General features: G+C 44.0%; 2 protein-coding genes across 4 annotated transcripts in view; both read left to right on the top strand.

The window, feature by feature from the left end:
• Nucleotides 1-26,751, top strand: part of lipf (lipase, gastric) — a 911,257-nt gene that overhangs the window by 90,276 nt on the left and 794,230 nt on the right. The gene's annotated exons all lie outside the window — the stretch shown is intronic.
• The window catches only part of stambpl1 (STAM binding protein-like 1), a 95,156-nt gene continuing 86,847 nt past the window's right edge, over nt 18,443-26,751 (top strand). The window contains exon 1 of one of the 2 annotated variants that reach the window (XM_078223571.1): nt 18,443-18,848. The gene's annotated coding sequence lies outside the window, so the exon portion shown is untranslated. The remainder of the gene's footprint in view (nt 18,849-26,751) is intronic. The other variant, XM_078223572.1, reaches the window with a different exon arrangement.

The following is a 26,751-nucleotide window of genomic DNA, read 5'->3' as shown; positions in this document are numbered from 1 at the left end:
AACATGCAAACTCCACACAGACAGTGACCCGAGTCACCCAGAATTGAACCCGGGTCCCTGGCGCTGTGAGGCAGCAGTGCTAACCACAGTGCCACCATGCTGCCCCGACTTGATGGGCTGAATGGCTTCCTTCTGCACTGTAGGGATTCTATGTTTCTATGAGGGGCAAGGTTGAGAAGGCGGGTATAACCTCAGCCGGTACGGGAATTGAACCCACGCTGTTGGCATCACTCTGTATCACTAACCAGTTGACCAGCCAACCGAGCTATCCAACTCCCCAAATATAGAGTAATGGTTATGACAGATCACAGATTTGATCAGCATATTTTGGGCGCACAGACAATCCACAAAATCCCTGTCTAGGCTCCGACCACCCAGTGAAAAAGCCCCCACCAGTTTTTGGCCAACAGTAAGCCCCCCAGAATTTAGTGATGGTAATGCCAATGAATGCCAATGGGAGGTGGGTGGTTAGATTCTCTTTTCTTGGGGAGGGTCATTAGTAGGAACTTGTGTGATGTGAATGATACCTGCCACTTGTCAGCCCGAGCCCGAATGTTGGATTTGTGCTGGGACTGGTTTGGTACAGAGGAGTTGCCTATGTGACAAAGTCCCTCATGGTAGGCTGGTGAGTTTGACAAAGTCCCTCATGGTAGGCTGGTGAAAAAGGTTGGATCTCATGGGATAAAGGGGGAGGTGGCTAGATGGGTGGAGAACTGGCTTGGTCACAGAAGACAGAGGGTGGTAGTGGAAGGGTCTTTTTCCGGCTGGAGGCCTGTGACTAGTGGTGTTCCGCAGGGCTCTGTATTGGGACCTCTGCTGTTTGTGATTTATATAAATGATCTGGAAGAAGGTGTAACTGGGGTGATCAGTAAGTTTGCGGACGACACAAAATTGGCAGGACTTGCAGATAGTGAGGAGCATTGTCAGAAGCTACAGAAGGATATAGATAGGCTGGAAATTTGGGCAAAGAAATGGCAGATGGAGTTCAATCCTGATAAATGCGAAGAGATGCATTTTGGTAGAAATAATGTAGGGAGGAGCTATATGATAAATGGCAGAACCATAAAGGGTGTAGATACGCAGAGGGACCTGGGTGTGCAAGTCCACAGATCCTTGAAAGTGACGTCACAGGTGGAGAAGGTGGTGAAGAAGGCATATAGCATGCTTGCCTTTATAGGATGGGGCATAGAGTATAAAAGTTGGGGTCTGATGTTGCAGATGTATAGAACGTTGGTTCGGCCGCATCTGGAATACTGCGTCCAGTTCTGGTCGCCACACTACCAGAAGGACGTGGAGGCTTTGGAGAGAGTGCAGAGGAGGTTTACCAGGATGTTACCTGGTATGGAGGGGCTTAGTTATGAGGAGAGATTGGGTAAACTGGGGTTGTTCTCCCTGGAAAGACGGAGGATGAGGGGTGACCTAATAGAGGTGTATAAAATTATGAAAGGCATAGATAGGGTGAACGGTGGGAAGCTTTTCCCCAGGTCGGTGGTGACGTTCACGAGGGGTCATAGGTTCAAGGTGAAGGAGGGGAGGTTTAACACAGATATCAGAAGGACATATTTTACATAGAGGGTGGTGGGGGCCTGGAATGTGCTGCCAGGCAAGGTGGTGGAGGCGGACACACTGGGAACGTTTAAGACTTATCTAGACAGCCATATGAACGGAGTGGGAATGGAGGGATACAAAAGAATGGTCTAGTTTGGACCAGGGAGCGGCGCGGGCTTGGAGGGCCGAAGGGCCTGTTCCTGTGATGTATTGTTCTTTGTTGGAGGTGCACATGGTGGATAGAGGAAAAAGTGAAAAGAAATGCTCCTAAATACTGGAGAAAACTAAAAGAGAAATCACATAAAAATTTAGAGGCACAGCTTCAAGCAGACCAGCAAGTCATTTCTCTTGACTGCACCAAACCTGCAGCTCATTCATGAAGGTGCCACCGTATCAGCACAAGCAAATCCAGTCTTCAGTTGTATGAATTTTAGACTGCGAATGAAGTACAGCAGCATGAGCTCCTGTTACCCCCCCACCTAGCCCAGCATACTGACCCAATGGGTAATACTGGGTGGTGTGTCATCAGGTTTGGAGTACTTAGCTGTGGTGCACGAATTGACACTCTTCCCTCACTCTGCACATGGTCATTGTAGCAACGGGCCCCTTTAAGGGGTGGGGTCTTGGAGGGTCATGTGACCCAATTGGCCAATCAGGCCAGAGCATGCAAATCCCTGGGCTGATCACGTGCTTTCCTGGGCAGAACAGTTCCAGGAGCTGGAGAAGATGGGAGTGGAAACTAGCAGTGCCAGGGACCCAGGTTCAATTCCAGCCTTGGTTCACTGTCTGTGTGGAGTTTGCACATTCTCTCCATGTGCATGTGGGTTTCCTCCGGGTGCTCCGGTTTCCTTCCACAGTCCAAAGATTTGCGGGTTAGGTTGATTGGCCATGCTAAATTGATCTAGTGTTGGGGGATTAGCAGGGTAAACGAGGGTTAGGGGAAATAGGGCCTGGGTGGGATTGTGGTTGCTACAGATTTGATGGGCCAAATGGCCTCCTTCTGGGAATTCTTTGGATTCTATATCACTCTGTAGACAGTTAATGTTACTGTAATACGTAGTTCATTGTTATTCAACCTGGTAGTCAACAGTCACTCAAGATACTACATTAGTGACGGGGAACATCGGAAGCACCTTCGACTCGCCAAGGAAAAGAGGGAGCAGATCTCGTGTGCAAACAATTCAAGACAAGTCAGTCTCCAATCAGTGAATCACCAAAATACTGCTTTGTGGCAGATTAGATGAAGATCAGGTTCAACATGTTGAATATCTGCAGTACATCTTTCAGGCAAACAAAATAGGGGGGAGGAGAAGGGATAGGTCATACTTCACACAGCCTGTGGAGCCCAACTTATAATTTCATCAGGAGTTTAACATCTCCAGATGCTCCTGATGCAAAGACTTTCACAGAGTTAGCAGCTGTTGTAAAAGGGCATTAGCATCCGAAGTCTTCAGTAATTATGTGTAGGTATAAATTCAATTTGACCACAAGAGCCTCTGGAGAAGCAATAACAGCTTTCATGGCCAGATTCAGGCAAATAGCAGAGTACTGCAAACATGGGTCTGTCCCTGCACTTGCACAGCGGTTAGCACTGCTGCCTCTCAGCATCAGGGAACCGGGTTCAATTCTGGCCTCAGGTGACTGTGTGGAGTTTGCACATTCTCCCCATGTCTGCGTGGGTTTCCTCTGGGTACTCTGGTTTCCTCCCACAATCCAAAGATGTGCAGGTTAGATTGATTGGCCATGCTGAATCGCAACTTAGTGTCAGGGAGATTAGCAGGGTAAATGTGTTACGGGGTTGCAGGGATAGGGCCTGGGTAGGATTGTTGTCATTGCAGGCTTGATGAGGCACATGGCCTCTTTCTGCACTGGAGGGATTCTATGATTTTTAATGACATGATCAGAGAACCAACTACATGTGACCACTGGAGTAACCCCTGCTGAGTTAATGATGGGTTGTCAGTTAAGAACCAGGTTGGACGTGGTGTTTCCAAAATTGGGAGGGAGGTTCGAGTGAAAGCAAAGCGTTCAGAAGAAAAATCACAATGCATCAAAGGGTGAGAGGACATTCAAAGTAGATGATCTAGTGTTTGTCAAAAAATTTGGAAGTGGACAGAGTTGGGTGCCAGGTGTGGTGGTGGCCAAAACGGGACCAGTATATGAAGTGGAGTTACAGGATAAAATCCTTAAAAAGCATGTGGATCATTTGAGAAGACGGGAGCGACTTCAAGAACCGGAGGGGCAATCCACTCTGATAATACCTGCCAGTAATGTGACTGTTAGTCATGGAGCTGAAGAGGTGAGTCAGCCTGAAGAAGGGTTAAGCCCTGTTCCAGTGGGAACTGATGAAGTGATGAGCACTGATGCACCTTTGCGAGACGGATGTCAGGTTTCCCAGAATCTGATCAAGACTACCTTTACTGTGGAGACACAGCCTATTGAGCTATGTGACTCCCAGAGGCAGAGAAAGGACCCTGACAGACTCAGGTTTTTTTAACCTTTTAAGTAGTTTAAGTTTTTATAGTATGTTGGAGTAAAGGGCTTAAGTGGGGAGGAATGTAGTAGCAGGCCCCTTTAAAGGGCAAGGTCTCGGACGGCCGTATGACCCAATCAGCAAATTGGACTAGAGCACGAGGTTGGGCAGAATGGGCCCAAGAGTTGGAGAAGACGGGAGCATATAAGTAGCACGCTGTATGCAGTTAATGTTACTATAATAAATAGTTTGTAGTTACTCAGGTTGGTGGTTCCCAATTACTCAAGTTACCACAGTTACGAAGTTGTGTGCTTGTTTACATGAATGTATAAGTTATACGTGCATGTATAAGTCTCTGTGTTCATAAGATTATAAGATATAGCAGCAGAATTAGGCCAATGTGGTCCTTAGAGCCTGGACTGCTTGGATATTTTACCTGTTGCCATATTTTTACAAGTTGTTCATTGCATTTGTTTGCAGTTTTGTTTTTAATTTTATTTATCTTGATATTTTTGGCTCCTTTGTTACAGCTCAGCAGTTTAGTGAGGTTAAAACTCAATTAAAGCAACCTAAATGTGGGATAGACAATCCACTGGTCTCATGGCAGCTCACTTAAGTTGCAAGTGGAGGACAAAGGGGCATGGTGGGCAGGGCGGGGGGGTTGGGGGCGGGGGCAGGTGGCTGAGTGGGGGATTTTAAAAGGTACATTTAAAAATGAGATTATGGAATCCATCTTCTACTGACTGAACAGACTTCCAGAAAGAAGAATAGAATAGAATCCCTACAGTGCAGAAAGAGGCCATTTGGCCCATCGAGACTGCACCGACCACAATCCCACCCAGGCCCTACCCCCTTATCCCTACATTTTTACCCACTAATCCCTCTAACCTACACATCTCAGGACACTAAGGGGCAATTTAGCATGGCCAATTAACCTAACCCGCACATCTTTGGACTGTGGGAGGAAATCGGAGCACCCAGAGGAAACCCACGCAGACACGAGGAGTATGTGCAAACTCCACACAGACAGTGACCCAAGCCAGGAATCGAACCCAGGTCCCTGGAGCTGTGAAGCAGCAGTGCTAACCACTGTGCTACCGTGCAGAGTAATGGAGGCGAAGAGTGGTGGAGACTTTAGGATCTGCCTAGATGGAGGAACTTACACAGAGCAAATGGCCTTTGACTGTAACCTTTTGTGAGCAGAAACATTTTCAAACACTAGGTGGCAGTCCATCCCACAAATGACTCCGAATGAATGAAGTGCCAGAGAAAGTTTCCTGAGTTACTGGGTTTCAAATTTTGAAAGTAGATTCTCATTTTTTGAAAATCAAAATGAATTTTAAAATACCCATTTTGTTGGCATTTAATTTAGAAAAACAGGAAGAGCTGGAAACACCCAGCAAGTCTGGATGGCTCTTTCCTTCTCCCACGTTCTGCCAATTTGAACAATTAAACTTTCTTAACCATCCAACTTTTCCTGAGCACTTACCCTGCTTCTTAACTTCTTTTTAATGTTCCACTTCCTGCCAAAGTCTGCTCTTTCTAAAACCTTTTCTAAGCCTCCCAGTTACTTTTGAGTTACTTTTTGAAAAAAAGTATTTAAATGTTTAACAGCGGAATTACCTTTTCCCACCTGTATCTTTATTTTGACCAATCATTAGGTGATTTAGTTTGTCACATAGATACATTCTAAGGTGCCATTCAATTAGGTGGACACTTTTTTTATTCATTCGTGGGACATGGGCGTTGCTGGCTGGCCAGCATTTATTGCCCATCCCTAGTTGCCTGAGGACGGTTGAAAGTTAACCACATTGCTATGGCTCTGGAGTCATATGTAGGCCAGACCAGGTCAGAACAGCAGATGTCCTTCCCTAAAGGACATCAGTGAACCAGATGGGTGAATCAACAATGGTTTTATGGGCATCAGTAGATTCTTAATTCCAGATATTTTTTATTGAATTCAAATTCCACCAGCTGCCGTGGCGGGATTCGAACTCGGGTCCCCAGAACATTAACTGAGTTTCTGGATTAATCGTTAGTGATCATACCACTCGGCCTTCGCTTCCCCTTAAAGGATTATAATGGTCAGCTCTATAATTTACCAATTAAAATCTTAAAATCAAAGCCCTTGGGCAAATAGCCAGACAAAAATTGTGACTGAAAATAAACAGGACTAAAGAAAAGGTTCACTTTCCAATAGTCTTCTCCAGCTTAACTGGTTCATCTTTAAATGCTGACTTCCTACCAGCCCAAAATGTTCTTATTTGTATTGCTTGTTTTACACATGTTCGCGAATGTGAACTGCAGCAAATTGTGAATGTTCTCTCCTTAAAAAAAATTCCATATTTAAATGAAGCTCTCTGTCACTTTGAGAAGTGCTCCTCATTTGCACCTTAGGGTTTAGTTGGATATCAGTGTTTACAGGATAGTGCCATTCTTTCAGACAAAGCAATGAAACTAAATTAAACAACCTGAAGGACTAAGCAAGAAAGGCAGCTCCTTAAAGGGGAAACCTTCCAAAACAAAACCAAAGCAGAAATGAAATTTAAAATATCAAACCAAAAGGTGATTAAGAGGATCAATGACACATTCCAATCCCTGCAGTGCCTAGCAGGCACGGAAGACCTTAATAGCGCCCGTTGGGCACTGGATGCTCCCTCTCCAGGGACACCCGGCCACGAATGTAGCTGCGGCAGAGGGGCAGACAAGCCGGTAAGATCAAACTCCGGACCAGTTTCTGACTGACAAGTGTCTGCGCTGCTCCCATAACACCAGCAACAGCAACAGAACATTTACCTCAGTGACCACTCTTTGAAGTCATTTCTTGGTCCCGATCTTGCTATTGTAATAATGGCAAAACTCGCAGCATTTCCCATCATGATCCCGTGCAAAGAACAGGCAGTTAAAAGTGGAGATGTGTTGCTGTGCATGCATTCCTGTTTCTCCACATGGCATGTTGCTGAATCCCCTGCAGATGGCAATCTATAGAAATCAAAAAAAAAATCATTTGAGCTGACATGGACTTCCCTTTCTAGATTATAATATTGCTGTTTTCAAAAGAAATCTGAAAACGTTGCACCTTGCTGAGAGAATAAATAACTAGGTTTTTAATGCTAAGCCATAAATATTGCTGAACAAACTCCCTGGCCCTGGAAATCTAATTTTATATTGGAGGATGTCAATTTTCTACATTGCAATAAAGAATCCATTAATTTTTAATATGATTAAAAAATATTATTCTTTTAAAGCTTGTTTATGATATTTCTGGTCTGACTTATTCCCGTGTGCGTATCCCAAGCTTTATTTTGCTCTGGTAAATTTATAAACAGTGAATGATAATTTTGCGTTGTATTTTACTTCCTGGTTTGCTGTCTGTGAGAATTCTTCAGTGTGATTGGCCATTTACCTTCATGATGACCTCTCTGTTGCCGGACAGTTGGAGATCCCCTTGAATTTTCACCCACATTAAACTACTGTTGGCAATGGTGAAATCCACGCCAAAGGGGTTGCTAGCCAGCTTTCTTAGTGGTCGATTGCAATGCTATCACTTTGCAACTGTGTGCAATATCTGAAGATGTAACAATTCTGAGAAAGACGATAATGTGCTCTATCATTTTGTGGCTTTCTTTCTCACTGTGAAGGCAGGTGTTACCACTTGTGATTCATTGAAAAAGAATCACCACAAACGAGAGGGGGACTGTGAGGTAAAGTCACACAAAAAGCATCAAATCAAACCACTCGGTCCACCACAGATGGATTTAAATAACTGAAATGTTCTGGTTGATGTGAGAAAAAGATGAATGTTTATGGGAGGCAGATGTTTTCTCAGCTTTTTCCTTTTTAACAAAGGTGATGGCACAGATTGGGTTAGAATTCTGCGGGCGTGAGCTGTTCCAGGGGAGAAAAGACCTGCGTTAATCTAATCCTTTTCACAACCTCACAAAGTGGGTGGCACTGCTGCCTCACAGCGCCAGGGACCCGGGTTCGATACCCGGCTTGGGTCATTGTCTGTGCCAGAGTCTACACATGTCTGCATGGGTTTCCTCCCACAGTCCAAAGATGGATTGACCATGCTAGTCCCCCTTAGTGTCTGGGGGACTAGCTCGGGTAAATGCATGGGGTGATGGGGATTGGGCCTGGGTGGGATTGTGGTCGGTGCAGACTCGATGGGCTGAATGGCCTCCTTCTGCACTAGGGTCACTAGGGTTTTTGTGTGACTTTACCTCACAGATCCCCTCTCGTTCGTGGTGATTCTTTTACATGATTCTATGAAAGTCTCAACAATTAAGTTCTTATGAAGTCTAATCGCCATTGAAAAGTAGGGAATGTGGCATTTGTGAATAAAAAACCCTTAGAAATAATGCTATGATAAATGGCCAGAAAATCTGTACTGGTGATGTTGGTTGAGTTTAAAGTTTTAAAGTTTATTTATTAGTGTCACAAGTAGGTTTACATTAACACTGCAATGAAGTTACTGTGAAAATCCCCTAGTTGCCACACTCTGGCGCCTGTTTGGGTACACTGAGGGAGAATTTAGCACCATGATACCAGGGAGAACTCCTTTACACTTCTTTAAATTATACAATGGGTTTTCTTACATCCATATGGGGAGGGCAGATGGTGACAATATGAGAAATAGAGATCCCTTTAAGAGTAAACCAGGACAAGCTTCAGAGTGTGTTAAGAGTGGGTGATGCTCATTGAAGACTGTACTTAAGAGCTGGGGTTTTCCCCAGTAGGGCAGTGGCTTCTGGACAGGGAGCAGATGTTGAAGAGAAGACTGAAACTTGTATTTATGCTGAACTGTCGTATAACAAAACAGCCGTGAATCACAGACTGGCTCCTGCTGAATGATTCAGTAAATGGATATCTTTCTATGAAACAGATGAGACCTTAGTTCAATGTCTAATTTAAGAGAAGGCTTCTCTGACTGTGCAGCACTCCCTCAGTACTGTGCTGAAATTAAGTCAGAATTGTTTTTCTGGGGTGAGCTTATATATTAAAAGTCAGCTTGGCCATTCAACATCCTCTATATTATGAATTTTGGCCAATACATTCTTGAAATAATGAATCAGATAAACATTCCTAATAAGCTGACTGTTTAATGAGGCCCTTTGAGCCTCTTTCTAAACTCCCATCTTCCATCCACACCTGTGTACAGCTGCAGGAAGTTTACCAAATTGGAGTTTGCTAGTTTACTCTGAATGGAAGTGTCCAGTATATCGAAACCTCTGTAAATGGGAAAGTGTTTTAAATCGGATTTGTTTGTTTCTGTTCTATTTAAGGAAAGTTTAAAATCACTCTGATTTACACATCACTGCAAAAGAAAAGAGGAACTGAGATAATAGATTTGACAGGCTGTAGAAATCTTTAACTTCACAGAGAGGCATTAATTGGACTTCCGGATGGTTATTTCAAACTGTGAGCACACCTCTCAAACCCCAATTCACAAACACGAGGGCAACCTTGTGTTTGGAAACATATTTGATTACTTAAAATTATTGTAAAAACCTTTATTAGAAGCATAGAATCCCTACAGTGCAGAAGGAGGCCATTTGGCCTATCAAGTCTGCACTGACGCTCTGAAACAGCAACTTACTTCTTGCCTGCCCTATACCCGTAACCCTGTGCATTTACCATAGCTAATTCACCTAACCAACACATTTTTGGACACCACGGTGGCACAGTGGTTAGCACTGCTGCCTCACAGCGCCAGGGACTCGGGTTTAATTCCCGGCTTGGGTCACTGTCTGTGTGGAGCTGCGCGTTCTCCCCGTAACTGTGTGTGTTTCCTCCGGGTGCTCCGGTTTCCTCCCACAATCCAAAAGACGAGCCGGTTAGAGGCTACATTCTCCCTCAGTGTAACCGAACAGGTGCCAGAGAGTAGTGATTAGGGGATTTTCACTGTAACTTCATTGCAGTGTTAGTGTAAGCCTACTTGTGACACCAATAAATAAACTTTAAGGGGCAATTTAGCATGGCCAATCTACCTAACCTGCTCATCTTTGGACTGTGGGAGGAAACCGGAGCACCCGGAGGAAACCCACGCAGACACGGGGAGAATGTGCAAACTCCACACAGACAGTGACCCGAGGCCGGAATTGAACCCGGGTCCCTGGCATTGTCCTTGCATTAACATTTTGTTATCTTTTCAAAGAAGGACTTTAATATATGTTTAATCTAATTAAAGTTATAGCTAGCGTGTGTCCATAGTCACATTTCAAAGCGTCACACCTTAAAAATATCTCCTGGGGCAAAGGTCCTACAACGTACAGTAAATATGAATCAATGATCAACCAGATTTCTGAGGGGAGTGGTGCCCTTGAATTCCCTGTTGTATGTCATTTATTTGAGCTGTTCCTTTTGTTGGTGAAATAGATAAAAAATCCAAATGCGAGAAATCTGAAATAAAAACAGAAAATTCAAGAAATGCTCAGCATGGTTGTAAACATCTGCAAAGAGACAGAGAGAGAGAGAGAGTTAATGTCCAGAGTTAATGTCCAAGGTCAATGACTTTTTGTTAAGTTATTATCTTTCATATCAGAGAACTGATTTACAGATGTGTTCCTTGATACTCAAAGCTTGTCCAAGCCAAGGGATTAAAGTGAAAAACGGAAACCCTCAGGCTGTCCCCAGATCCTCCACACTGCAGGATCCAGTGAAAGCCTTAACATCAGGAGCTGGATTTTCTTGGAGGGTGGGTGGGTTCTCGATGTCACTGGCCCAGTCAGAGCGCTGGCAACTCTGGAACATCAGAAGCACCACAGGGAGAAGTGGGCCTCTCTGAGGCAGGTTGGGGATTGTGCGGGAATCTCTGAGGCAGGTTGGGGATTGTGCGGTTCTCTCTCTGAGGCAGGTTGGGGATTGTGTGGTTCTCTCTCTGAGGCAGGTTGGGGATTGTGCGGTTCTCTCTCTGAGGCAGGTTGGGGATTGTGCGGGAGTCTCTGAGGCAGGTTGGGGATTGTGTGGTTCTCTCTCTGAGGCAGGTTGGGGATTGTGTGGTTCTCTCTCTGAGGCAGGTTGGGGATTGTGCGGGAATCTCTGAGGCAGGTTGGGAATTGTGTGGGAATCTCTGAGGCAGGTTGGGGATTGTGTGGTTCTCTCGCTGAGGCAGGTTGGGGATTGTGTGGTTCTCTCTCTGAGGCAGGTTGGGGATTGTGCGGGAATCTCTGAGGCAGGTTGGGGATTGTGTGGTTCTCTCTCTGAGGCAGGTTGGGGATTGTGCGGGAATCTCTGAGGCAGGTTGGGAATTGTGCGAGCGTCTCTGAGAAAGTTGGGAATTGTGCGGTTCTCTCACTGAGAAAGTTGGGAATTGTGCGGTTCTCTCTCAGGCAGGTTGGGGATTGTGCGATTCCCCCTCTGAGGAAGGTTGGGGATTGTCCGGTTCTCTCTCTGAGTCAGGTTGGCGACTGTGCGATTCTCTCTCTGAGGCAGGTTGGGGATTGTGCGGGAGTCTCTGAGTCAGGTTGGGGATTGTCCGGTTCTCTCTCTGAGGCAGGTTGGGGATTGTGCGGTTCTCTCTCCCTGAGGCAAGTTGGAGATGCTCTTGACATGCCTAGTCCCCTGATCTGTCCAATGGCAGCAAGATGCCACTCGCCATCCAAGCAAATCCAGCTCTTGATTTTAAGGCTTCCATTGGTCCTGCAGTCTGGAGGGTCTCGGGGCAGCCTGATGGGTTGTGATTTTCACTTTAACCTCCTGGCTTAGACAATGATTGGGTGGGATGCTCTTTCGGTGAGTCAGTGCAGCCTCGATGGGCTGGGTGGCCTCTTTCTCCACTTTAGGGATTCTATGGTTCTATGGAAAGCAAAAGCCAATATTTGTTCACCAAATTTGCTGGAGAAACAAGCATCACAGAATGGTTTTTGTCAATTTTAGACATTGGCATGGGAAATCCTGTGAGGAACAGATATATGGATGGAACTAGCTTCCAGAAGTCAGATACGCCATCCGTAAGGGGAAACAGACAGCTGGTAGTAGCCAAAAGCATTCATTTACAAATAGAAAAGTCCCTGATCTAAAATGTTAACTCTCTTTCTCTCTACTGATGCTTCCAGACATGGCTGAGTATTTTAACATTTTGTGTTTTATTTCAGATTTTTAGCATCTGCAATGCTTTTCTTAATTTTTACACAGATACCAACATGACTGATTGAGCTACAAGACTGACACCTGCCTGACATAGTGGAAAATTGCCATAAACCCTGTTCACACAAAGCAGGAAAAATCCAATCCAGCCAAGTACCACCCCATCGGCCTACTCTCGATTATTGGCAAAGTGCGAAAAGGTGTTACCAACAGTGCTATTGAGCTGCACTTGCATTGCAATAACCTGCTCACCATTGTTACTTAAAGGCATTACCATCACTGAAAGCCCCACCATCAACAACCTGGAGGTTACCACTGACCAGAAACTGAACCGGACTAGCCATATAAATATGGTGACTACAAGAGCAGTTCAAAGGCTGGTGGAGGTAAGTCATCACCCGACTCTCCAAAACCTGTCCACCATCTAAAAGGCATAAGTCAACCAATAAAAGATGTTGTGGATTCGATGGATAGAGTCTAGTTTGTCCATACGTGTTGAATGAGCTACTGACATTTTTCTATGTGTTACAGCTGATAATATAGGTTTCTGCCCAATGAATATTAAATCCCTATGGACAGCTAGTTCAGCTAAAAAGTCAAAGTTGAGGCGGATTGGTGATGGTATCCCCACAATGTTTTTCACTTTGACTGGATCACTTTCCATAGCTGTGTGTGCCCAGTGAAAGGTAGGTCTTTCCATCAATATTTAATTTTATTCATGTTTCACAGCACTCCACATTGTTGTGCCAGTGTAGGAAAGTCTCTAAATGGTTATCATGGGCTTGTATCATTACTTCAAGCATTTTTTCTGAATCAACCATTACAAAACCATTTGAATTGACCATTAACCCTTGCAGACCTTCCATCAAGGGTGGCACGGTGGCACAGTGGTTAGCACTGCTGTCTCACAACGCCAGGGACCCAGGTTCGATTCCCGGCTTGGATCACTGTCTGTGTGGAGTTTGCACATTCTCCCCCGTGTCTGCGTGGGTTTCGTCCAGACGCTCCGGTTTCCTCCCACAGTCCAAAAAAATGCAAGTTAGGTGGATTGGCCATGCTAAATTGCCCCTTCATGTCAGGGAGACTAGCTAGGGTAAATGCATGGAGTTATGGGGATAGGGCCGGGGTGGGATTGTGGTTGGTGCAGACTCAATGGCTGAATGACCTCCTTCTGCACTGTAGGATTCTACCAGCTCCTTCTGTTGGAAAACTTCTGGCACTGAGCTGTTTCGAAATGGCATATACTTTCAGCAGAATCATCGAAAGGTTGTGTGAAATAGAGTCATGGAGGTTTACAGCATGGAAACAGGCCCTTCGGCCCAACTTGTCCATGCCACCCTTTCTTTTTTTAAAACCCCTACGCTAATCCCAATTCCCCGCATTTGGCCCATATCCTTCTATACCCATCGTACCCATGTAACTAAATGCTTTTTAAAAGACAAAATTGTACCCGCCTCCACTACTACCTCTGGTAGCTTGTTCCAGACACTCACCACTCTCTGTGTGAAAAAATTGCCCCTCTGGACACTTTTGTATCTCTCCCCTCTCACGTTAAACCTGTGCCCTCTAGTTTTAGACTTTGGGAAAATATATTGACTATCTAGCTGATCTATGCCTCTCATTATTTTATAGACCTCTATAAGATCACCCCTCAGCTTCCTACACTCCAGAGAAAAAAGTCCCAGTCTATCCAGCCTCTCCTTATAACTCAATCCATTAAGTCCCGGTAGCATCCTAATAAATCTTTTCTGCACTCTTTCGAGTTTAATAATATCCTTTCTATAATAGGGTGACCAGAATTGCACACAGTATTCCAAGTGTGGCCTTACCAATGTCTTGTACAACTTCAACAAGACATTCCAACTCCTGTATTCAATGTTCTGACCAATGAAACCAAGCATGCCGAATGCCTTCTTCACCACTCTGTCCACCTGTGACTCCACTTTCAAGGAGCTATGAACATGTACCCCTCGATCTCTTTGTTCTGTAACTCTCCCCAATGCCCTACCATTAACTGAGTAAGCCCTGCCCTGGTTCAATCTACCAAAATACATCACCTCGCATTTGTCTAAATTAAACTCCATCTTCCATTCCCACTGGCCCAATTGATCAAGATCCCGTTGCAATTGGAGATAACTTTCTTCACTGTCCACTATGCCACCAATCTTAGTGTCATCTGCAAACTTACTAACCACGTCTCCTATATTCTCATCCAAATCATTAATATAAATGACAAATAACAGTGGACCCAGCACTGATCCCTGAGGCACATCGCTGGTCACAGGCCTCCAGTTTGAAAAAAAACCTTCTACAACCACCCTCTGGCTTCTGTCAAGAAGCCAATTTTGTATCCATTTAGATACCTCACCCTGGACCCCGTGAGATTTAACCTTATGCAACAACCTACCATGCGGTACCTTGTCAAAGGCCTTGCTAAAGTCCATGTAGACAACATCAACTGCACTGCCCTCATCTACCCTTTTGGTTACCCCTTCAAAAAACCCAATCAAATTTATGAGACATGATTTTCCACTCACAAAGCCATGCTGACTGTCCCTAATCAGTCTTGATTATGGTTAGCTATGATGATTGTTCACTGAGACACACCTTGCAGACATTGAGAATCGTGTATTCTGGAGTACCATGTAGGTGTGGAACCATTGATAGTTGGTCAAGCAGAACACCCTAGCTTGACAGCCTTGCTTAGGTCTTTTAGACATGCCATCCTTCTGAGGAATGACTAGCAACAAGCTGAGCCATGAGACTGGCATTCTTACAGGAGTGTTGATGTCCTTTCTGACCAGACCATCAAGCATTTCCTTCAGCTTATCCGCGAAAGTCCCTGATACACAACCGGGGATGTGTCATATTGGATCTACTGCCTTGTTGAGCCAAGTTTGTTACTCTTCCTCAACTTGTCCCACTGAATACAAAGGATGTTGCAATATTAAACATTGCTTGATTAATAGCTTGTAGTTATTGGTCATGTACATTATTACAGTATAGGGTGTATAGGGTGCTTGAGTCATTTCTTCATTATCATTTCACCTCATGAGATCCAGGCTCAGTTAGGCCTTTCTAACTAGCAGAGGCTGAGTGATTATGTTATGGATGAGTTTACATTCCAAGTTACATTTCAAGTCATTATATTTGGACTGTGATTTGGATTCGACCTTGGGATACTTGAACTGCCAAAAGCTGCAAACTATGTTTTATGTAGTTTACCCTTTTACTAGTTTAAAATCTCTGGCTGCATTTTTTGATATAGTTGAAGCAGAATGAAATTACGTTATGCACCCATGTTCATTTAAAATATTAGGTAGTGTCCTGATTTTAGCTTAAGTGCACAACATTCCAAGTCATCCAAACCAACAGCAATTGATTCCTGACAATTGCTTTTACTCTTTCATGTGATGTGTGGGCGTTATTGCCCTTCCCTAATTGCCTTTGAACTGAGTAGCTCTGTAGGTCATTTGAGATGGCTGGTGAGAGTCAACCATATTGCAGGGGCCTGGGAAGGACATCAGATTTCCTTTCCAAAAGGAAACCACCAAACCAGATAGGCATTTAGAATTAATGATAGCTTCATGAACACTGCCATTGGGACTGGATTTCAATTCCACATTTATTAATTGAGGGTGTTATAGAGTTTAGGGTGTGTGTTATTTGGGTTTAGGGGTGTGTGTTATTTGGGTTTAGGGGTGTGTGTTATTTGGGTTTAGGGGTGTGTGTTATTTGGGTTTGGGGGTGTGTGTTATTTGGGTTTAGGGGTGTGTGTTATTTGGGTTTAGGGGGTGTGTGTGTTATTTGGGTTTAGGGTGTGTGTGTGTTATTTGGGTTTAGGGGTGTGTGTTATTTGGGTTTAGGGGGTGTGTGTGTTATTTGGGTTTAGGGTGTGTGTGTGTTATTTGGGTTTAGGGGGTGTGTGTTATTTGGGTTTAAGGGATGTGTGTTATTTGGGTTTAGGGGGTGTGTGTTATTTGGGTTTAGGGGGTGTGTGTTATTTGGGTTTAGGGGGTGTGTGTTATTTGGGTTTAGGGGGTGTGTGTTATTTGGGTTTAGGGGGTGTGTGTTATTTGGGTTTAGGGTGTGTGTGTTATTTGGGTTTAGGGTGTGTGTGTGTTATTTGGGTGTAGGGGGTGTGTGTTATTTGGGTTTAGGGGGTGTGTGTGTTATTTGGGTTTAGGGGTGTGTGTTATTTGGGTTTAGGGGGTGTGTGTTATTTGGGTTTAGGGGTGTGTGTTAATTGGGTTTAGGGGTGTGTGTGTTATTTGGGTTTAGGGTGTGTGTGTGTTATTTGGGTTTAGGGGTGTGTGTTATTTGGGTTTAGGGGTGTGTGTTATTTGGGTTTAGGGGTGTGTGTTATTTGGGTTTAGGGGTGTGTGTTATTTGGGTTTAGGGGGTGTGTGTTATTTGGGTTTAGGGGTGTGTGTTAATTGGGTTTAGGGGTGTGTGTGTTATTTGGGTTTAGGGTGTGTGTGTGTTATTTGGGTTTAGGGGTGTGTGTTATTTTGGGTTTAGGGGGTGTTGTTATTTGGGTTTAGGGTGTGTGTGTGTTATTTGGGTTTAGGGGGTGTGTGTTATTTGGGTTTAGGGTTGTGTGTTATTTGGGTTTAGGGGTGTGTGTTATTTGGGTTTAGGGGTGTGTGTTATTTGGGTTTAAGGAGTGTATTATTTGGGTTTAGGGTGTGTGTGTTATTTGGGTTTAGGGGTGTGTGTTATTTGGATTTAGGGGGTGTGTGTTATTTGGATTTAGGGGGTGTGTGTTAATTGGGTTTAGGGGTGTGTGTGTTATTTGGGTTTAGGGGGTGTGTGTTATTTGGGTTTAGGGGGTGTGTGTTATTTGGGTTTAGGGTGTGTGTGTTATTTGGGTTTAGGGTGTGTGTGTGTTATTTGGGTGTAGGGGGTGTGTGTTATTTGGGTTTAGGGGGTGTGTGTGTTATTTGGGTTTAGGGGTGTGTGTTATTTGGGTTTAGGGGTGTGTGTTATTTGGGTTTAAGGAGTGTATTATTTGGGTTTAGGGTGTGTGTGTTATTTGGGTTTAGGGGTGTGTGTTATTTGGATTTAGGGGGTGTGTGTTATTTGGGTTTAAGGAGTGTATTATTTGGGTTTAGGGGTGTGTGTTATTTGGGTTTAGGGGGTGTGTTTTATTTGGGTTTAGGGGGTGTGTGTTATTTGGGTTTAGGGGTGTGTGTTATTTGGGTTTAGGGGTGTGTGTTATTTGGGTTTAGGGGTGTGTGTTATTTGGGTTTAGGGGTGTGTGTTATTTGGGTTTAGGGGGTGTGTGTTATTTGGGTTTAGGGGTGTGTGTTAATTGGGTTTAGGGGTGTGTGTGTTATTTGGGTTTAGGGTGTGTGTGTGTTATTTGGGTTTAGGGGTGTGTGTTATTTTGGGTTTAGGGGGTGTTGTTATTTGGGTTTAGGGTGTGTGTGTGTTATTTGGGTTTAGGGGGTGTGTGTTATTTGGGTTTAGGGTTGTGTGTTATTTGGGTTTAGGGGGTGTGTGTTATTTGGGTTTAGGGGGTGTGTGTTATTTGGGTTTAGGGGGTGTGTTATTTGGGTTTAGGGGGTGTGTGTTATTTGGGTTTAGGGTTTGTGTGTGTTATTTGGGTTTAGGGGGTGTGTGTTATTTGGGTTTAGGGTTGTGTGTTATTTGGGTTTAGGGGGTGTGTGTTATTTGGGTTTAGGGGGTGTGTGTTATTTGGGTTTAGGGGGTGTGTTATTTGGGTTTAGGGTGTGTGTGTGTGTTATTTGGGTGTAGGGGGTGTGTGTTATTTGGGTTTAGGGGGTGTGTGTGTTATTTGGGTTTAGGGGTGTGTGTTATTTGGGTTTAGGGGGGGTGTGTTATTTGGGTTTAAGGAGTGTATTATTTGGGTTTAGGGTGTGTGTGTGTTATTTGGGTTTAGGGGTGTGTGTTATTTGGGTTTAGGGGGTGTGTGTTATTTGGGTTTAAGGAGTGTATTATTTGGGTTTAGGGGTGTGTGTTATTTGGGTTTAGGGGGTGTGTGTTATTTGGGTTTAGGGGGTGTGTTTTATTTGGGTTTAGGGGGTGTGTGTGTTATTTGGGTTTAGGGGGTGTGTGTTATTTGGGTTTAGGGGGTGTGTGTGTTATTTGGGTTTAGGGGGTGTGTGTGTTATTTGGGTTTAGTGTGTGTGTGTTATTTGGGTGAAGGGGGCGTGTGTTATTTGGGTTTAGGGGGTGTGTGTGTTATTTGGGTTTAGGGGGTGTGTGTGTTATTTGGGTTTAGGGGGTGTGTGTTATTTGGGTTTAGGGGGTGTGTGTTATTTGGGTTTGGGGGTGTGTGTGTTATTTGGGTTTAGGGGGTGTGTAGTTGGTGTTTTTGTTGAGTTGTGTGTGTGTCAGTGTTGTCTAGGGGCGGATGCATGAAGGGGTGGAGAGTGTGTGCCGGGGCTACATCTCCTGTGAGATGTTGTCAGGATTGTTAATGAATCTCTGGGTTCCTGCAGTCTCTAGTTGATGGGAGGCGCTGCGAGTGAGGAACCGGCGCTGGGACTGGGAGTGAGCTGCAGCCGCGGCCGAGCTCATTGTGGGGCTGTACAATGTAGCTGCTGATGCGGCAGCCACTTCCAGCAGCTCCCGAATGATCTGACCGGGGAAAGCGCTGAATAGCCGGGGATCGGCCTGGCTAATGCACCCGCTGCTGGCCTGTCCGGGATAAGGGACATCTACCCATCCATCTGGATCTCTGGTGAGATTGAAGTGGCGAGCGCTTCTCCAGGTAAAGGGAGACTTTGCCCCGATACAATCAATAATAATGTTATTTTTAAAATATCTTTTTCAATGAAACTGTCCCAAACAATCCCACAAGTGATCTTGTAACGTTGGGGAATGTGTTATTTGGTTCAGACGCTCGGATTGTTGAACTGTGTCAGGTCCAGAAAAAGAGAACATTTAAAATTCTGCTCCCGTCTATCGGTGAACAGTTGGAGCGATTGGATTGCAGGTTAACTTTGATTGTGGGCTTCTATCTCCGGAAGGGCAAAACCCATCTTTTATTGTGATGTCCGGACATTGAGATGTTTCCTATTAAACAGCGACCTGATTAAAAGATTTGTAGTTACAGAAATTTGAGCACATTTCAAATATCTTTCTGTGTGTGTAAAGTCCATCTATTTCAAAGGGATTTCAATGAAAACAATGTAATTTCCAAGTAAGCTGATGTATTATGAGAGTTGTGAAGTATTTGATTGCTAATGCTTCTTTTTAAATCACTGGGTTAGCTTAGAACCAGAAATTTAAGAAGGGTGCTATCAATGCCACGTGACGCCGAACAGGAACTGTTGTAAATTTTACAATCTCCAATGTCCCCGGTCACAGATTTGTACTTGGTAAACATTCAGAGTGTCTGACTGTGAGATTTCCCTCCCTACTTTGCCCCGGTGATGGTGGGTTCCAATCTGGGGAGTTCAGTCTGGGTCTGGGAGGAGTAGAAAGTTGTGTGGTGTGTGGGAGGGGGAAAGGGAAGAAAATAAGCGTGGAGTGTGAAATGACCTTTTGTTTCTGAATATCTGCCCGAGAGGAGTGGCGAACCTGCGTCATTGTGCCTTTGCCTCTTGTCTTGTTTGTAGATGAAATCTATTGTGTTCAGCTGATTGTTGAAGGTTGATTACCTCGTGTGCAAGGCAGTGTTTTTCAGCACTGTACCGTAAGTAAAATCTCTGTGAAAGGGAAGAGCATTCGATACTCAGTGCTAGCTACTTGTGCAATATATTTGGACATTTAATTCAAAGAAGTGTACATGTGTGTAATACAGCCATGTGTGTTCAACTTCCAAGTTGATACTTTATTTTATTTATTGTATTTATTAGTGTCACAAGTAGGCTTACATTAACACTGCAATGAAGTTACTACAAGTAATCCAGCAGAGGATGCATTGTAGTTGAGGCACATCATTACATCTTTTAAGGAAAAAGAAACTGTGGTCTGTACAAGGCATTGAAGGCTGAATGGTAGTCAGATTTGTTTTAAATTGTTCCAGGAAAGAAACATGCATGAGGGGCCGAATGGCCTCTTGCATAGTAAACATGGTTCTCATAGAGTCATACAGCACAGGTACTCTGAAAAATGGCCCCAGGATCGAATTGATTCAGAATCAATCAATTAATATCACCAGTGTTAAGTCAATATTGCATAAAGAATATTCCCGATTTAAAGAGAGAGTGTGGAATGTATGTAAAGGCAAAAGACAATGAGTCATAGAGTCATAGAGGTTCACAGCATGGAAACAGGCCCTTCGGCCCAACTTGTCCATGCCGCCCTTTCTTTTTTTAAAACCCCTACGCTAATTCCAATTGCCCGCATTTGGTCCATATCCCTCTATACCCATCGTACCCATATATCTAAATGCTTTTTAAAAGACAAAATTGTACCCGCCTCTACTACTACCTCTGGCAGCTCGTTCCAGACACTCACCACCCTCTGTGTGGAAAAAAATGCCCCTCTGGACACTTTTGTATCTCTTGGAAATGTATTTGGCACAAATAAGTATGTTGATTCAATCCCATGTGAGATATACTCTGTAAGGCACAGCTAAGTGCTGATCTATGCCACAAATGATTTGAAAAATATGACCAGATCTAATGGAAATTACTCTAAGCATAAAAGGTACTTGAAAATTGAATGATTTCATGTGGAGAGGCTTTCAGTTCTCTTTTGAAGGCTTTATTCATAATCCAGTGGGAATTAGGATTTGAACCTTTTTATTGCAAATACAGACTTCCAAAAAACTACATAGACATTGTTTTTCTAGCTCGTTTTAACAATCTATTATCCATGATTATAGTGCATTTATATTTGTGTTGTATTTGTGAATTATAACACTTGAAATAATGGTTGCAATCTGATAAGGTTATTGAGAAAATTCATAGAATCATAGAAATCATAGAAACCCTACAGTGCAGAAGGAGGCCATTCGGCCCATCGAGTCTGCACCGACCACAATCCCACCCAGGCCCTACCCCCACATATTTTATCCGCTAATCCCTCTAACCTACACATCCCAGGACTCTAAGGGGCAATTATTTTTAACCTGGCCAATCAACCTAACCCGCACATCTTTGGACTGTGGGAGGAAACCGGAGCACCCGGAGGAAACCCACGCAGACACGAGGAGAATGTGCAAACTCCACACAGACAGTGACCTGAGCCGGGAATCGAACCCGGGACCCTTGGAGCTGTGAAGCAGCAGTGCTAACCACTGTGCTACCGTGCCGCCCTTAATTGAAAGGGTTCGATATGTAAGCATGAGAATTTATGTACATTTAATTTTTCAAACTACGGTGGAATATATAAGTTGACCAGTGTGTCAGCAAACCAGAAGTACATTGACTCTAGGTAGATAATTATTTGAAACTTATAAGACTGCTTGAAGTGCAGCTTGTTATTATTAAACGTGAGATGTTTTAGAAAATAGTGAAGGGACTGGAATTTTTCAAAAGCTCTGAAAGCCCAGTTTGAAATCCAGACCCCACATTGTAAAAAGCAAAATTGTTCTTAAGGCTTGAATTAAGAAAGGACAAGCAGAAATCTAAGGGGACAGATGAAGTACTTGAGAGCAGGAAGCTGGTTGGTACCAGGTTACTCTGTCTGTTCACAGCTACCTTCTTCTGTTTGTCATCTGTAAAGAACCTCCATGAACCAAGTTTGTGTAATCTTGATCGAGTTCCTACAAAGGATATGAATCAGGGATCTTATAAAGACTGTTTGTGCTGATTGGTTTCTATACTTCCTGTTATGTCCCCACTTGTCTCAAAAGTGTAGGCTCTGCATGGACACTGTAATGGCAACATATCAGTGCCTCCTCAAGTGACCTTTATATGTGTGTGTATCTCGAGTGAGTGCCAAATATACTGTTAAACTTGGAGATCACTGGATCCCTTGGTGAGAAAGCAAGTTGTAAGGAGAACACAATTAGGCTGCAAATGTTTTTTTTAAATTTATTAGTGTCACAAGTAGGCTTACATTAACACTGCAATGAAGTTATTGTGAAAATCCCCTAGTCGCCACACTCCGGCACTCGGGTACACTGAGGGAGAATTTAGCATGGCCAATGCACCTAACCAGCATGTCTTTCAGACTGTGGGAGGAAATCGGAGCACCCGGAGGAAACCCACGCAGACAACATGCAAACTCCGCACAGACAGTCGCCCAAGTCGGGAATTGAACCCGGGTCCCTGGCTCTGAGGCAGCAGTGCTCACCACTGTGCCACACCATCTAAGAGGTATAGATCAGTTAAGTGAGTGGGCAAAAAGGTGACAATGAAATATAATGTGGAGAAGCAGAATACTCACTTCAGTGCTAAGAATAGAAAAGCAGAATATTTTTTAAAGAACATAAAACCTGTAAATGTTGATGTTGAGGGACTTGGGTGTACTTATACAAGGAACACAAAGTAGCAAAGCATATAATTAGGAAAGCAAATGACATGTTGCCTTTTCTTGCAAGGGGATTGGAATACATGATTAAAGAGGTTTTGCCACAATTGTATCAAGCTTTGGTGAGACCATACCTGGAAGACTGTGTGCAGTTTTGGTTTCTGTAATTAAGGAAGGATACAGTTGCAGAAATCTCTCTGGAGTCATACCTGGCTCAAAGGAAGATGGTTGTGGTGGTTGGAAATCAATCATCTCAGTCCCGGGACATCACTGCAGGAGTTCCTCAGCATAGTAGTGTCCCTGGCCCAGTAATCTTCAATTGTTTCATCAATGACCTTTCTTCCATCAGAAGGTCAGAAGTGGGGATGTTCGCTGATGACTGCATAATGTTCAGTGATTCGGGATTCTTCAGATACTGAAGCAGTCCATGTTCAAATGCAGCGAGACGTGGACAATATCCAGGCTTGGGGTGACAAGTAATATTCGTGCCACGCAAGTGCCAGACAATGACCATCTCCAGCTGGAGAGAATCTAACCATTACTCCTCTAAATTCAATGGCATTACCATTGCTGAATCCCCCACGACCAACATCCTGGGGGTTAGCATTGACCAGAGACTTAATTGGACTAGCCATATAATACTGTGGCTACAAGAACAGATCAAAGACTCAGAATCCTGCATCAAGTAACTCACCTCCTGATTTCCCCAAAGCCTGTCCACCATCAACAGGGCAGAAGTCAGGAGTGTGATGGAATTCCCTTCACTTGCCTGGATGGGCGTAACTCCAACAACACTCAAGAAGCTTGACACCATCCAGGACAAAGTAGCTCAATTGATTGGCACCCCATCCACAAACATTCAGCCGATGCACAGTAGCATCAGTGTGTACTATCTACAAGATGCACTGCAGGAACTTGCCAAGGCTCCTTAGCACCCTCCAAACCCACAATGGCTAGCGTCTGGATGGACAAGTTCAGCAGATTCCTGGGAACACCACCACCTGCAAGTTGCCCTCCAAGCCACTCAATATCCTGACTTGGAAATATATTGCCGTTCCTTCACTTTTGCCGGGTCAAAATCCTGGAACTGCCTCTCTAACAGCACTGTGGGTGTACCTACATCGCATGGCTTGCCATGGTTCAAGAAGGCAGTTCACCATCACGTCTCAAGGGCAATGAGTGATGGGCAATAAATGCTGGCCAGCCAGCACTGCCCACATCCCAGAATGAATAAAATAAATTGGCGGTGGTACAAGGTAAGTTCTCTAAATTGTTCTCTTGGATGACAGAGTTGTCCATTGATAAGAGGCAGAATAAATTAAGTTTACATTCTTTGGAGTTTCGAAGAATGAGAAGTGATCTCATTGAAGCAGGTTGGCACTGAGAGGTTGGGGAATCTAAACCAAGAGGGTGCAGTCTCAGAATAAGGGGCTGATCATTTAGGACTGAGCTGAGGGGAAATGTCTTCACTCAAAGGGTTGTGAATCTTTGGAATTCTTTGCCCCAAAACTTGTGGATAATCCATCATTGAATTTATAGTTGAAATTGATAGATTTTTGGTTCCTCATGAAATCAAGGTATTTGGGCAGGAAAGTGGATTGAAGCCAAAGACCGGACATGACTGTGTTGCTAGGAAGAGCAGATGAAGTGTATGGTTTTGTCCTGCATGTTCTAATCCCCTTCTCACTGGCCATGTGCACTTTTCAATGAGTTAATTGAACATAAATAGGAGCGCAAACTGTCTGATGTCTTTTCCATTGCCTATCGCAAGGGCACAATGTCTTTTATAGTGTCCAAACATCTACCCTGGCTGAAATCAGGACATGGTTTGGACCTTTTTAATTTCTTTATGGTTTAGTGTTGTACGTACTTGGCACAACTGGGGTTGTTCTCACTAGAGCAGAGAAGAATAAGGGCAATTTAATGGCGATTTTTGACATTTTGAGTGGTTCTGATCGAAAAGGTTAGAAGGGTTGGTAACCAGAGGACACAAATTTAAAGTAATTGGTAAAAGAACCAGGGCAAAATGAGGAAAACAATATGCAGCAAGTTATTATGATCTGCACTGCGTTACCTGAAAGTGTTGTTCAAAATATTGAATCATTTTTCGTGTAATAGAAGTGGGAAAAGTATTTGACTAACTTTTTATTGTCATTTTAAACTGAATTTAGAGTCTCCAAAAATGTCACGAAATAAGGTCGAAATTCTCCTGCCTCACCCAGTGTGGGAAATTCAGTGCGGGCCATTCAAAGGTCTGTGGAGCTCGGGTGGGAATTTCTGGTCTTGCAGTGAGTGCAGCCGGAGAATCCAGCCCAAAGTCTTTCTTTTGGTGTAAATATCTAGGGCTGCTAAAGATATTTGAATTTATTCAGTCGGTATACTCCTTTACAACTGAGATATTTATAGAGATCATAGCAAGTGGGGTCTTCTAATCAACATAGGTTTTACAGAAAGGAATGTCAGTGCTTTGAATGTTATCTCTTATCCTTGTTTGTGTAGCATGGCTGCACTGATACTAACCTCATTAGCTAAGCTCTCTTTAAAGATTTTTGTTCTCAATTGTTACTATATACCAGTGATCAGAGGGGCATTTCTGGTTTATTAGTAACTTTCAAATTGGATCAAAAGAGGTGCAGTTCTGTCACTGCACTATAGCTAAGGTTGGCAATTGGAGATGTGATTTAAAGATATCTGCTCCCAGCCTTTTCTTTGATTTGATTTATTATTGTCACATGTCTTAGTATACAGTGAAAAGTATTGTTCTTGCGCGCTATACAGACGAAGCATACCATTCATAGAGAGTGCAGAATGTAGTGTTACAGTCATAGCTAGGGTGTAGAGAAAGATCAACTTAATGTGAGGTGGGTCCGTTCAAAAGTCTGATGACCGCAGGGAAGAAGCTGTTCTTGAGTCAGTTGGTACGTGACCTCAAACTTTTGTATCTTTTTCCCGACGGAAGAAGGTGGAAGAGAGTATGCCTGAGGTGTGTGGGGTCCTTAATTATGCTGGCTGCTTTGCTGAGGCAGCGGGAAGTGCAGACAGAGTTAGTGGATGGGAGGCTGGTTTGCGTGATGGATTGGGCTACATTTACGACCTTTTGTAGTTTCTTGTGGTCTTGGGCAGAGCAGGAGTCATACCAAGCTGTGATACAATCAGAAAGACTGCTTTCTATGGTGCATCTGTAAAAGTTGGTGAGAGTCATAGCTGACATGCCAAATTTCCTTAGTCTTCTGAGAAAGTAGAGGCATTGGTGGGCTTTCTTAACTATAGTGTCAGCATGGGAGGACCAGGACAGGTTGTTGGTGATCTGGGCACCAAAAAATTTGAAGCTTTCGACCATTTCTACTTTGTCTCTGTTGATGTAGAAAGGGACATGTTCTCCTTTATGCTGCCTGAAGTCGATAATAATCTCCTTTGTGTTGTTGACATTGAGGGAGAGATTATTGCCATTGCCCCAGTTCACCAGGCTCTCTTTGTCATTCCTGTACTCTTTCTTGTCATTGTTTGAGATCCGACCCACTACGGTGGTGTCGTCAGTAAATTTGAAAATCGAGTTGGAGGAGAATTTGGCCACACGGTCATAGGATTATAAGGAGTATAGTAAGGGGCTGAGAATACAGCCTTGTGGGACACCGGTGTTGAGGATACTCGTGGAGGAGGTATTGTTGCCTATCCTTACTGATTGTGGTCTGTGGGTTAGGAACTTCAGGATCCAGTTGCCGAGGGAGGAGCTGAGGCCCAGGCCACGGAGTTTGGAGATGAGTTTCATAGGAATAATGGTGTTGAAGGCTGAGCTGTAGTCAATAAATGGGAGTCTGACATAGATGTCATTGTTATCTAGGTGTTCCAGGGTTGAGTGCAGGGCCAGGGAGATGGCGTCTGCTGTGGACATGTTGCAGCGGTAGGCAAACTGTAGTGGATCCAGGCAATCAGGGAAGCTGGAATTGATTAGTGCCATGACTAATCTTTTGAAGCACTTTATAATGATGGATGTCACAGTCACCGGACAATAGTCATTAAGGCACGCTGCTTGGCTTTTCTTTGGTTTGGGATGATGTTTCAGATTCCATTTTGCTCAAGTCATCCTTACTGATCACCGTTATCAATTTGGCACCTTTCCAGGAGCTGAGAGCCTTGGACACAAGCCCCACTTATGGATTTGAGCACAAAAATCACAAAATGCAGATGTTATCTCATCTCTCAGCATGGCTTGACCCTTAGCGCAGGGGAGTGCTGTAAGGTATCTT

This window comes from Mustelus asterias, chromosome 11, assembly GCF_964213995.1.
Source record: "Mustelus asterias chromosome 11, sMusAst1.hap1.1, whole genome shotgun sequence".
Lineage (NCBI taxonomy): Eukaryota > Metazoa > Chordata > Chondrichthyes > Carcharhiniformes > Triakidae > Mustelus > Mustelus asterias.
This window is presented reverse-complemented; position numbering and strand designations above follow the sequence as displayed.